At 49.6% G+C, this 12843-nt stretch overlaps 1 long non-coding RNA gene across 4 annotated transcripts; it reads right to left on the reverse strand.

Moving 5' to 3' along the window:
* Positions 1–572: 572 nt before the first annotated feature.
* Positions 573–11512, reverse strand: LOC123926076. 4 transcript variants are annotated; one of them, XR_006815151.1, is made up of 7 exons: positions 11375–11512; positions 10106–10237; positions 9422–9526; positions 8307–8613; positions 2119–2234; positions 1470–1605; positions 573–1370 (listed from the first exon to the last, which is right to left on the reverse strand). It is a non-coding gene; the product is annotated as an uncharacterized LOC123926076 (long non-coding RNA). The 4 variants fall into 4 exon arrangements; XR_006815152.1 differs by having other exon boundaries at positions 9395–9526; positions 10106–10296; XR_006815149.1 differs by having other exon boundaries at positions 574–1370; positions 9395–9526.
* Positions 11513–12843: the final 1331 nt, after the last annotated feature.

Below are 12843 nucleotides of genomic sequence, written 5' to 3' on the forward strand. Positions count from 1 at the left end.
AAAACCCTTGCTCCTGATGCTCTAACGGTACATCGTTTCCAAGGAAGAGAGGCCCACCTAGCAGCGGATAAACATTTCCTCTCAATGTCTGTGATGATTCTAAAAGAATCAGTAACTAGTAACCAGTCATGGTTAAAGTTGTCTGTCCCAGCAATGTTCTTAAATGCAAACTGAAGACTTGATGAGGTTTTAATTTTTCCATACTCTATTGATAACCTGATGTAAATCATAAATTATCACTTGTTAGCCAATTAGATAGGTATTTAACATATTGGCAACAATTTCATGATATGTGTCAAGTGCCATGAGTTCACTCTAAGAATTCCAGATTTGGAATTTATATAAGAAAAAGGTCTTTGAAATTTGTCAGTTTCTTTGAAAAATCCTGAAGGTGTATATCAGTAACTATTTAAATGGATGGTTATGATGTCCTTGTCTGCCTTTGGCTCAGGTCACTGGGATGGAGCCCAGCATTGGGCTTCCTGCTTGGCAGGGAGCCTGCCTGCTCCCTCTGCCTGCTGCTCCCTCTGCTTGTGCTCTCGCTGTCTCTCTCTGACAAATAAAATTTTTATTAAAAAAAAAAAGATCATGATACATGTCACACACACACAATGCATATATACACATGCACAGGAGAAAGAATATACACAAGCAGGCTAATCATTTTGTGACTGGTGAAATTAGAGGTGACTTTCTGTATTTTTTTTCATACTCTAAATTTTCTTAATGTCATGGTAACTTTTACACTAAAAAAATATTTAATGTAGCACATAATACTGGTTTGCAGAGGGGGAAAGAATAGTTGATCTAGAAGGGTTCTGGCAAGAAACAGGATTCCTAAGAACATGAAGCTGATGATTTTATAAATAAGCAGATCATTTTTTTCCTGCTGCTTCAAGAACTGCATCTGGTGAAAGGGTGGTGTAGGAGACCCAGGACTCAAGAGCCCAGTGGTCTCAAGTCATGGTCTTGCTGGTGCTGGACCATGGCTGTGGAGCATGAGTCCATGGGCCACACCTGCACCAGCCTGCAATGCCGTCTTCCCCGAGACCATGCTCTTGGGGACAGCAGTCCTGTGGTTCCCCCTCTGATCATCATCTTGCTGCAAGTGAATGTTTAAGTCAGAAAGCCAGAGCATTCAGCACTTACCCACATCAGAGTGTTGCAGTCTGAAAACGTTATCTTACTGGAATCAGTGTCAGAAAAAAAGTGCACTGATGTCACCAAAAAAATTTGCTTGTCCACATAGCTGTCATTTATTTACCAGCAAGTATTTATTGGACTGTTACTATGTCCCAACAAGCGTTGTTCTAGGCTTTGAGAATCCAGCCATGAGCCAGGCACAGTAGGTCTTCCATACATCTTACATTCTAGGAGCAGAAGACAGACAGTGAACACTATGTTATAAGGAAAACAGTATTTGGCAGGTTGGTTTTGTTTTGTTTTTCTAGTATCTTCTATGTACTTACTTGCTGAATAGAGATAACCATGACCAAAATTTTGTTCCTGGCACCCACAGCTTCTAGTCTAATGGGGAGGACTCTGTATTAAGTGTTGTGGTGGGGCAGCACATGGAGAATTCTTTAACCCAATCTCAAGAGGATCCTAAAAAGGACAAAAAGTATATTCTTGAGCAAGTTAGTTTCTCTGAGCCTCTGGTAAAATAAACAATGAAATTGTGAGGATTAAGTGTGAAAGTACCCAGTATTCTGTTGAGTGTATACTAGCATTACATTGAGCTTATAGTGTTAAAAATTAAACAGCAGAGCTCCTGGGTGGCTCAGTTAGTTGAGTATCTGACTTTTGAATTTGGCTCAGGTCGTGATCTCAAGGTCATGAGATGGAGCCCCACGAAGGGCTCTGCACTCAGCCAGCAGTCCAGTAAGGAGTCTCCCTCTCTCTCTGCCCCTCCCCCATGGTCTTTCTCTCTCTCTCTCAAATAAATAAATCTTAAAATATATAAATTAAATAGCAAGTGTCAAGTCATCAGTCAGAACAACAAGGAATACAGAACAGCTGATAACATTTGTATAGCTAGTCGGTTTTCAAAAGACTTTTGAGTATATTCTGTCCTCAGATTCACACAAAATCCTGGCAGGTGTCATGAAAAATACTGACCCTTTAGTTGGGTCTTCATCTGAGCAGGGCATCTCCCCTGCTGCAGAACAGTGCACAGCAGGACTGCAGACAGCTCAGTGGCTAGGGCTGAAGGCACCAGATGGAAGTCTGAAGACCTACAAGAATGGGAAAGGCTGAATCCTGGTCCTTGGAACAAGGACCAGACCAATGACTTGGGCCCTGCACCAAAATGAGTAAAATGGTCCTGCCCCCAATGAACTCACAATCTTTTCCCTTGGCCATCAGAATTCATAATGTGATTTCTTCACTTGTGGATTTCCTTTCCTAATATGCTTTACTAATTCCAGAATTAAAAGTTTGCATTTCCTGAGCTTACTCTGGCCGGTCCCAAGAGGAAGTGGCCCGCAGCCATTAAGAAGCCGGGAGGGGAACTGGGCGGGATTAGAAATCACCTGGTGTGCTGACAATCTGTACATCGATAATTATCAAGAGAAGGTTTCTAATGATTCTTGTCATTTTGATTTGTTTCTTTTTCTTTCTCATTGCCACCCCCCCCTACCTTTGAGACCAAAAGAGAGGGGCCTGGGTGCTTTTCCTCAGGCCCTATTTATTTATGCTTCTCAAAAGGAGAGCTTTACTTTTGATTAACAATCTTTCGCCTTTTAAATTAAAGTACTATCTTCTCCGATGCTAAGAGTGAGCAGGAACCGGCCTGCAGTAGGGGGTCAATGAGCCAGGCACTTGGGAGGGCGCCTAAAATTCCACCCCTGCCCCAGCCTCTCCGTCTTCCCATTCCTTCCCCCACGTGCCTCATCAGCTGCCCAAAAGCGTTTCTGTTTCTCCTTTCACCCCCTCCTTTTGTTCCCGGCTTGGCTTTTTAACAGCCTCCCCACCTAGGTTCCCGCCACCTCCAATCCAACCTCAACACTGCTGTCAAAATGATTTCTCTAGGGCGCCTGGGTGGCTCAGTTGGTTAAGCGACTGCCTTCAGCTTAGGTCATGATCCCAGAGTCCTGGGATCGAGTCCCACATCAGGCTCCCTGCCCCTTGGAGAGTCTGCTTCTCACTCTGACTTTCTCCCCTCTCATGCTCTCTCTCTCTCAAATAAATAAAATCTTAAAAAAAAAAAAAAAAAAAGATTTCTCTAAAAAGACCAAGTGTCTCAGCAGCTTTTATAACTTCAAATAAAAGCAATAAAGATAAAAATAATAAAACTCATCTAATCATGTCACTCCTCTGCTGAAAATTCTATAGTTTGAGGATAAAGTCCAATCTCTCTGCTTGACCCCCAGGTCAATCAGCAATCAGCACCCCCGTACTGCTCCAGTCTTATCTCCCGCCAGTCCTCCTAGGCTGCACCCTGCTCTCCCGCCCAACTGAATATCTGAGTACAGTAGGCCCTGATTTCCAACCGCCCTGCCTTCCTACGCGCTCGCTTGTGCACGGTAACCCTTCCGACTAACTCCTCATCTTTTTGAAACTCGGTTCGTCTCCTCTTACAGGAGCTCTTACTGATTCTTTCCCAGTTTTTTGTTGTTGTTTTGTGTTTTCTTTTAAGATTTTATTTATTTGAGAGAGATCGCACAGGAGCAGGGAGGAGAGGGAGAAGCAGGCTCCCTGCCAAGCAGGGACCCCGAGGCTGGCTCTATCCCAGGACCCTGGGATCATGACCTGAACCAAAGGCAGACACCCAACAGACTGAGCCAACCAGGCACATCCCCCCTTTCATTTTTAATTGTCCAGCACAGAGTATGAATCTGTCAAATCCTAGGTGTTGGGTGCAAGTTCCAAACAGGCCGCTTACTGATTCTGAGTCCTTAAGTTATTTAACTTCTAGGCCACAGGTTGTACATCCATAAAATGGGACTGAATAGAACTTACCTTATAGGGTTGCCAAGATGGTTAAATATGGCAATGTCTATAAGACCCTTAGCATAATGCCTGAATAAATGCTCAGCAGGAGTTATCACTACCTCTGTCTTATATCTTCCCACTGCCAAAGAATATTTTTCAAAATGGTAAAATCACAGGGCACCTGGGTCGCTCAGTTTTAAGTATCTGACTCTTGATTTTGGCTCAGGTCATGATCTCAGGTTCGTGATACTGAGCCCCAACTCAGGTTCTGCCCTCAGCAGGGAATCTACTTGAGATTCTCTCCCTCTCTCTCTGCCCTCTCCCCCCACCCCTCACAATTTCCCCTCCTCTCTCAAATAAATAAATCTTTCTTAAAAATGGTAAAATCAGGGCACCTGGGTGGCTCAATCAGTTAAGCATCTGCCTTTGGCTCAGGTCATGATCCCAGGGGTCGTGGGATCAAGCCCCACATTGGGCTTCCTACTCATTGGTGAGCCTGCTGCTTCTTCTCCCTCTGTCGCTCCCTCTGCTTGTGCTCTCTCACTCACCTCTCTCTCTCAATTAGATTTTTAAAATCTTTAAAAAACTTTTTTTTTTAAATGGTAAAGTCAGGGACACCTGACCCAGGGTGGCTCAGTCAGTTAAAAGGTCCTTCCTGCTCTTGCTCTTAGCTCAGGTCATGCTAGCAGGGCTGTGGGACTGAACCCCACGTAGCGCCCTGTGCTCAGCATAGAGTCTGTTCCTCCTTTTCCCACTGCTCCTCTCCCAGCTTGTTCTCTCTCTCTCTCTCTCTCTCTCTCTCAAATAAATAAAATCTTTAAAAAATGGTAAAATCATAGCTTTCATACAGATATAAAATGCACATGTTTATATAACTCATTAAGGAGGGAACCAGTAAGATTCTACAACTGGATTTATGGAGATTTCTCTACTGGACAAAACGCATTTGCACCGCCACGAACAGGGGTAATTGGCATCGTCCATCAGAGGGAGAGCTTCTGCAGCACTGTCAGCCCTCCCCAGGTTCGCTTCCATCTCCACCGAGCTGTAATGCAGCCCAGCAGAAGACAGTCAGATGCAGAGCTCCCTACAGAACCAGATCGCCTAGAACCCAGACAACTCACAGCCTTCCACAGACAGAACACCCAGGAATCCTCTGCCCATTTGTAAAGTCTCACAATTTTGCCTTGCCCAGTGGTGCGCAGCACTCATCACTTTGCCTTTCTAGACACTACCAGCTAGGAGCTGCTTGAGATGAGAGGGGACAACATGCAAACTCACTGTTCCCTTTTGGTTTTAGGGGCTGGAGATGTTCCTGCGGGAGGTGACATTTCAGCCAGGTAGAAAAAGGGAAGGCCACGTTTCTCCTGGAGAAGAACATCCAAAGAGCTGTGTGGGGCCAGGGTAGAAGCAACTGGCAAGCTGGTGTTAAACACACACTGTGTGCCAGGCCCTGGGCCAGGCTAGGAAGATAGAGGAATGAGGACTGACCTCAGCTTTCAAGAAGCACTAAGTCTGTTGTGGGAAATAAAAGGAAATCAAGGCTTACAACATAGTGTGATGAGGGCCCTAAAAGTCCAGAAGCCAAACTTCAGAAAGTCAAGTGAACTGCTGGCAATGTTTCCCAAGCCCAGGTTTGATGAAAGGCCAAACACAGGAGAGCCCTGTGAGGCTCTGGGTGGCCTCAGAGAAATCAGTGAAGAAGTACCTGTTCGATACCCATAGTCAGAGCCCCTCCTCTTCCGACCTTGTGGCTGGACATTTGTTGCCAGATGGGTGGCCATGGAGAATTAGTGTCTGAGTTCCCTCAGATCTCTGGGAATGGAAGTCCTTATTATGGGCAGGGACAACCCTGAAGCATTCCCAAAGTCTGACTTGGGAACCAGCTCACTTAAAGCCATCGCGAGGGGCAACTGGGTGGCTCAGTCAGTGGAGTGTCTCTTGGTTTCAGCTTAGGTCATGATCTAAGTGTCGTGGGATTGAGCCCTGCATTGGGCTCCACACTCAGTAGGGAGTCTGCTTGAGATTCCTTCCCTCTGCCTCTCCCAATGCTGCTCACACATGCACAAACTCTCTCTCCTTCACTTTCAAATAAATCAATAAAATCTTTTGTTCTTTTTAAAAGATTTTATTTATTTATTTGACAGAGAGAGAGAGGCACAGATCACAAATAGGCAGAGAGGCAGGCAGAGGGAGGAGGAGAAGCAGGCTCCCTGCTGAGCAGAGAGCCCCATGCGGGGCTCAATTCCAGGACCCTGAGATCATGATCTGAGCCGAAAGCAGAGGCTTAACCCACTGAGCCACCCAGGTGCCCCTCAATAAAATCTTAAAAAAAAAAAAAAAAAAGAAGAAAAAGTCGTTGAAAGGAAAATGGCACTTACTGAAAGGAGGATAATCAACAAGGAAACTCAGGAAAATGTGTTCTCGCCTGGGATTTAAGCTCTGTGAGGCAGGGAGGACCTGAATATGCTTATTATCTGATAGGCCTCATTTGTTGAATATATACAAAGAAAGGATGAATGAATGAGGGCTCCAGAGAAGGATCTGTCCAGGGAGACGGATCCGGCTCCCCTGCGCAGTGCCCTCAAATGGAATCAAAGACTGGCCTCATTTAAATACTTGAAGCACCAACCAACCCCTTGGGTTTACTTTTCTCCTCACTAGGCGCTTTGGCTGCCTCTATACTGTTAGTGGCCTAATAGGAGATGACAGACATAGCATATTGGCAGGAATGTTCTGTCTGAGCGCCGGCCATACTCTCCCTCTGAATTCTGGTATACCCCCGAACCTCTGATGTCTGTCAGGCTCCCAGGCTTCCTTCAACCCTGGGCCACCAACAAGGCCAAACCACTCTAGGTTCAGCAAGGCGCTGCCACCCAAGCAAGCCTCCAGCCCCACAGGCCTGGCAACACCTCTGCCACACCGTCCCCCTCTTTTGACTTTGCACCCATCACTGAAGTGTTTCTCCAAATACTGCTAGTCTGCTCTAACCACGGGAGGGGACGCACGGGTTCTCTCCTAGATCCTGGCTCTCTTAGCAGCCTCCCTGTGCCACACATCCCATCGGGGGCCACCCCCGCCCTTTGGGCCAGCCCCCAGGACCCTGCCTCTCCTGAGTGGCATTCTCAGGGGGACAGATACCCGGAGCACCTCTCGGGACCGCCATGGTGGTCTGCAAGCCCATGCAGCCACCTCCCATACCTGCCACACCTCTCAACCCATTTCCACTGAGCCCAGGTGGTCTGGTGGCTCTGGGCTCACTGGTCATGTGGCTCTGGGAAGGTCACCTCACTCCTCTGCGCTTCTGTCCCCTCAGCCATCAAAGAAGGATGACAAGGGTTGTATCAGTCAGAGTTCCATGCAGAAATCCCAGCACTCTGGGTATTTGCAGCAGAAAGTGATTCTCACTTTCTGTTTGGGGGACAGTTGGGGTGGCTAGGTGGGGGAGGGGAGGCTGAGGCTTGAGAAGATCTGCTCCCCTGTGGACTCAGGAGCTGCGGCATCTGGAGGACAAGGGTGGGAGTCGGGGAGCTGGCAGGGCCTTGGTGGCTGCCTCCAGGGAGGGGCTCCCCTCCCGTGAACCTCCTGCCTTGGTGTGGAACTGCGCCCAGGACACCAGTGCAGTGCAGTGCAGTGCAGAGGCAGGTCTGCGTGACCCTGCCTGTCTGTCGGAAGGGAGCAGCCAAGCCCAGTGGAGTCCCATGTGGGGGGCCCAGCGCTGGCTCACAGTGGGCACCCACACTCTGGAAGGAGCGGTCTGGGAAATGTCACTGTAGCTTTCTGCCTGAAAAGCACAGAAAATACTGGGCAGGAGGTCCTGGGTGCTCTTCAGCCACAAGAAGGTTAACTGCACCCCTGTTTGTGCCTGGAGAGTGCTCACCACCCCCCCTCCCCCCAACCCCTCCACCATTCCACTTACACACACACACACACACACACACACACACACCCGCCACTGCACACAGCACGTGCTGAATGAAGGCGGTTCTGCTAGGGGGTGGTGGGTGACCGCCAGCCAGGGTCAGGCCCCAGGAGATTCAGCAGCAGACAAGACAGAGCTGGGCCCTAAAGAAGGGCTGACCCTCCAAGGCCCGCAGAGACTGGAATCATCAAGGCTGGTGTAACAGGGTGTCTGTCCTAAAAGCCTGGGGAGCACAGGGAGCTGAGAGCAGAGGGGGTGCACCTGAGCCAGTGTGGGAGGTTGGGGCACAGAATGGTAAGAGCCAGTTTTCCAGTAGTAGTAGAGTCTAATATAAGGCTGGAAGGGAAAACCACAAATTAACCAAATTAAGCAGGAAGAAACAAAGGGTGCCAGCGTGCGTGTGCGTGACAATGTTAATTTCCACTCGAAGGGAGCATATGAACATACAAACCCCTGGAAGCTGTTTGGCAGTGACCACAAGCAGACAGCTGAGTCCACCAGTGCACAGAGTGGTGAGGCAGGGTGGTGGACAAGAAATGAAGCTGGAGAGGAAAGCCGGGGCATGAGGATCCCAAGGGGCTTCCACAGCTCAAAGAATCTGAGCTTTATCCTGTGGGCAGCAGCGAGCCATAGTACGTGTTTAAGCAGGGACAAGAGTCCCTGTGCTGCAGTTTGTGGAACAGGCTGGAGAGGGCTGGACTGCAGGTGAGGATGTCAGCGATGACACTTGGGCCGTCTGGGCTGGAACTACTGCCTGCCTAGAAGAGGACAGGGAAAAGACAGAGCAGATTGCTGGGAGTTTGGGAGGAGGCAGAGTGCACAGGAGGGGATGGGAGTGGGAGCAGGGAGAAACCTGGGGTGGCTGCCAGGTTTCAGCACCAGGTATACCTGGAAGGGTGGGGCCCCCGCCAGCTCCTGGCGCTGGATCCTGGGGTGGTACCCACCCACAGGCTCCCTGCCTCTGGACTGAGTTCATAAAAAGCCTCTCCCCTCCCGTGAACCTTATGGCCTACATGCAATTCAATTCCACCAACATTTGTTGAGCAGCTGTTATGGGCCAGGAACCAGGGAAGCTTCTCCCTTTCTCACCTAAGGGAGTTTGAGCTGGATGACTGAGAGGCTATGGAGCACAGATGGGGGGCTGAGGGTGGGCAGGGAGAGAGAGAGAGGCTGCGGACACAGAGCCTACATTCAGGCCTTCTCTCCTCCCCCTGTGGAGGAGGGACTTGACCCATGACCTCTCACCCTCAGGACTGAAAGGTACAAAGAGCATCCAGCACAACTTTAGACAAAGGCCCTGGGCCCCAGCCTCTGCTGGAACAGGCAGCCACCCCTGGTCCTTTCTACTTTTTCTACTTTGAGTTCTGCATTCCTTCTGCCCTGAGATACCAGATGAAAGGAGAGACCCCACCTGCCTGTTCACCGAATTCACCCTGAGGACTGGTGGTCTGCCATCCCACAGATGCACTCTTTGGAACCCAGGCATCCCCCACCCCCCCCCCCGGGGCTGTCAACAGAAGACCATAGCCCATTACTTACTGGTGGGCTGACATCGGAACTTCTTACCAATTCACTCTCACAGTAGTGCAGGCCAATTATAGGAGCCTAGAAGGGAGGCCTGCTTTTTTGAAAAGGTGAACGGCCAGGAGTCATCCCCTGGGGGGCTGGGCCCTGGGAAAGAATGCCGGTAATTAGCTTTCGCTGTTCCTGGAAACACTCTACATTCCTAGTTTCTGAGTCTCCCTAACTCTGTAAGATCATTATTGTTGCCGCTTCGCAGATGATGAAACTAAGGCTCAGTTAGGCCGAGAAGTTTGCTCACTTAGGGTCACAAAGCTACTACGGGGTGCTGAACTAGACTTTTAACCAACCCAGACCCCACACTAATGCCTTCTTCCAAGTAACCCTTAGTGACTACAGGGTAATTAAGCCTTGCTCCCTGGACCCCTGCTCTGTGCCAGGGCCTGCCAGTAGTCCCAGGAAGATGTTCTCTCACACCTTTCTCGTGGTTGTTGGCCTGAACCTGTTCTTCTTCACCCCTCCCTGGCAGGGAGTCTCCCAGGCACCGTGAAGTCCTGCTTTTGTCCCTAGCCTATTTTGGGACCCTAAGGACTCCCTAGCCTTGCTATTCCTTCTCCTGCTCAGGCTCCAAGAAGCCTCAGGACTTCCTCATCCTCTGGCTCTGGGACACTGTCCAGGGCGTCAGCCTACTGGCCTGAGCCTCCCACCCTGGGTTTAATTTCCACTAACCCTAATGCTCTCCAAATCCCCGGCTGAGACGCCAGACCCGGGTACAGCCTGTAGAGCTTATTCATGCGCAGTAGGAGCCCAGTGCCCTTGGTGGGAGAGGGGAGAAGCCTCTAGGCTCCTGGCAGCTGTGTCCTGTGGAGGGGAAGAAAAATAATTTCTCCTATACCCTTCTGAGTTCTTGACTGAGGCCCCTGTAATAAAAAACAGATTAACATGAGAAAAACAAACAGAAGTTTATTCGTAGGTGTACCTCCTGTATATATCTGAGATAAGAGAAAAAAGTCAATCGACCCAGGGGGCCTAAACCAGCAGCTTCAGCGACTTCGCTGAAGACAAAAGAACAAAAGGTGAGGATGGTCGGGGGAGGTCTGTATGGAAGGTTACCTGGAAAAGCAGGGTAAACAAGGGGAAAGCTTCTTAGGCAGATTTAAATCACTGCGGTCCCCATTGGTTAAGCGTCTCTGGTGACTGAGAGTCATCTCTTCCTACTACGGAGAGGGTGACACACTTACAAAAGAGTATTTCCTTTACAAATGTAAGCTTCCCTTTCAAAAGAGTAATTTCTACTGTTTTCCTTATTTGTCAAAATAATCAGCTCAAAATAAGCCTTATGACCAAGAGACAAATTTGGGGGTGACATATTCCGCCATTCTTCACTCCCCCCCTTCCAAACCCGGGCTCCCTGCCACGTCCCAAGGCAGCTTTCAGGAGGAAAAAAGAATGTTCTGGTCCAAGTGAGACCACTGGTGTTTCTTAGGTCACAAGACCTCTGCTGGACTATGCCCCTGGACACATCTTAGTGGCACCAGGCCCTTTGCGGGTTGATGAGAAGGCCGAGCGGGGTTTGGGAAGGCGGGTTGCAGGCCCCTAGGGAAGCTCTCCCTATCCATCCCGCCGCGCCGGGCAGAGGAGGCGCCGAGCACCTTCCGCCGGCCGCGGGGCCGAGAGCAGAGGCTGCGCTCTCGGCGGGCAGACCCTCCGCGGACTCGGACGGGGGGAGACGCCCAGGCCACTTGGGCTGCTCCTCGCTTCAGATTCCGCTCCTCCAGGCCGCCCCCGGCAGGCCGGAACTGGCCCGCCCCCCGCCCCCGCCCACCCTCCACACCATCCCAGGGGAAGCCTCCACACCCACACCCCTACCTAGAGCTCACACCCCGAGAAACAAACATTCCCCTCCCCCACGCAGGCAGCCCCGACACATGCGCACCAACTCCTCAGGCCTGGAAGCCGGTGCCGTGCGTCCAGTTGCCAGGGGGACCTTACACTGACCTTCTTCAAGGGTGACCCCACGAGGGACCCGGAGAGGGGACCTGTCTGGGGTCAAACAGGACTCCCTCCCTCCCCGACTCCCCGCTGCCCCTCATGCAGCCGAAGGCCCCCGGCTCCCCTCGAGTCGGGAGCCGCAGGCTGGACGCGGCAGCGCGGGGCGCCCTCGTGTGGCCGGAGGCGGCGCTGCACTCCCCGCCGTCGTCGTCCTCCTCCCGCGCCCCGGAGCTGCTGGCTTAGGAGCTGCCCCCTCAGGGTCCCCACTGCGTCCCCGCTGCGCCCCCGCCCGCGGTCTCTGCTTTCCCGGGCTGGCGCCCAAACTACAGGCCCTCCTCCTTTCACCTGGGAAGATTTTCTCCCTGTATCTTCCAAGTCAATATTCCTGCATGTCAAAAGACAATGTAACAAAATGGTAGTTATAAAACATAATATAGTTATTATCCGCGTGCCAGCCACCTGGGAAGAGAGCTGAATCATCACTTAGTAAGTTGCAGCTTCCTTTGTGTTCCTCTTACTGACCCTAATTTCATGGTTTCTCTTGGTTTTCGTTTCCATTTTTTTTTTATTGTGGTAAAAATACATATAAAATGTGATGTACAGCTCTGAAGTGTTAAATACGTTTAGAAGACTGTACAGGCATCACCACCATCCATCTCCAGAACTTCTTTCCCTCTTGGGAGACTGAAACCCTGTACCAATTACATAACAACTCCCCATTCTCCCCTCCCCCAGCCATGAGCGGCCACCACTGTATTTTCTGTCTCTGTGCATTTGACGAAGTATTTTAGGTCAGTGAAATGACGCAGTTTGTGTCTGTTGGTGACTGTCCTGTATCACTTACCATAATATCTTTAAGGTTCATCCATGCTGGAGCCTGTGTCAGAACATCCTTCCCTTTTAAGGCTGAATAATATTCCATCGTGTGTATACTGCATTATACATTTTGCTTATCCATTCGTCCACCCATGGACACTTGGGTTGCTTCTGCATTTTAGCTATTACGAATAATGTTTCTATGAACATATGGATACAAATATTTCTTTGAAACTATGATTTTGATTTTTCTGGGAATATACCCAAAGCAGAATAGCTGGGTCATATTATAATTATATATATAATATATATATAATATATATAATATTATATAAATACAAAATCTTAAATATATATATACTTAAGATTTTATTTATTTGACAAAGAGACACAGTGAGAGGGAGCACAAGCAGGGGGACTGGGAGAGGAAGTAGGCTCCCCACTGAACAGGGAGACTGATGCTGGGCTGGATCCCAGGACCCTGAGATCATGACCTGAGCCGAAAGCAGACACTTAATCCTCTGAGATTAAGGTGCCCCTCATTTTTAAAAAGTAACCTCTATGCCCTGCGTGGAGCTTGAACTCACTACCCCAAGATCAAGAGCGCCAGCCAGGTGCGCCAAGGGTTCTAACTTCTCCACATGCTTTCCAACTCTGGT

This window comes from Meles meles, chromosome 1, assembly GCF_922984935.1.
Source record: "Meles meles chromosome 1, mMelMel3.1 paternal haplotype, whole genome shotgun sequence".
Taxonomy (NCBI): Eukaryota; Metazoa; Chordata; class Mammalia; order Carnivora; family Mustelidae; genus Meles; species Meles meles.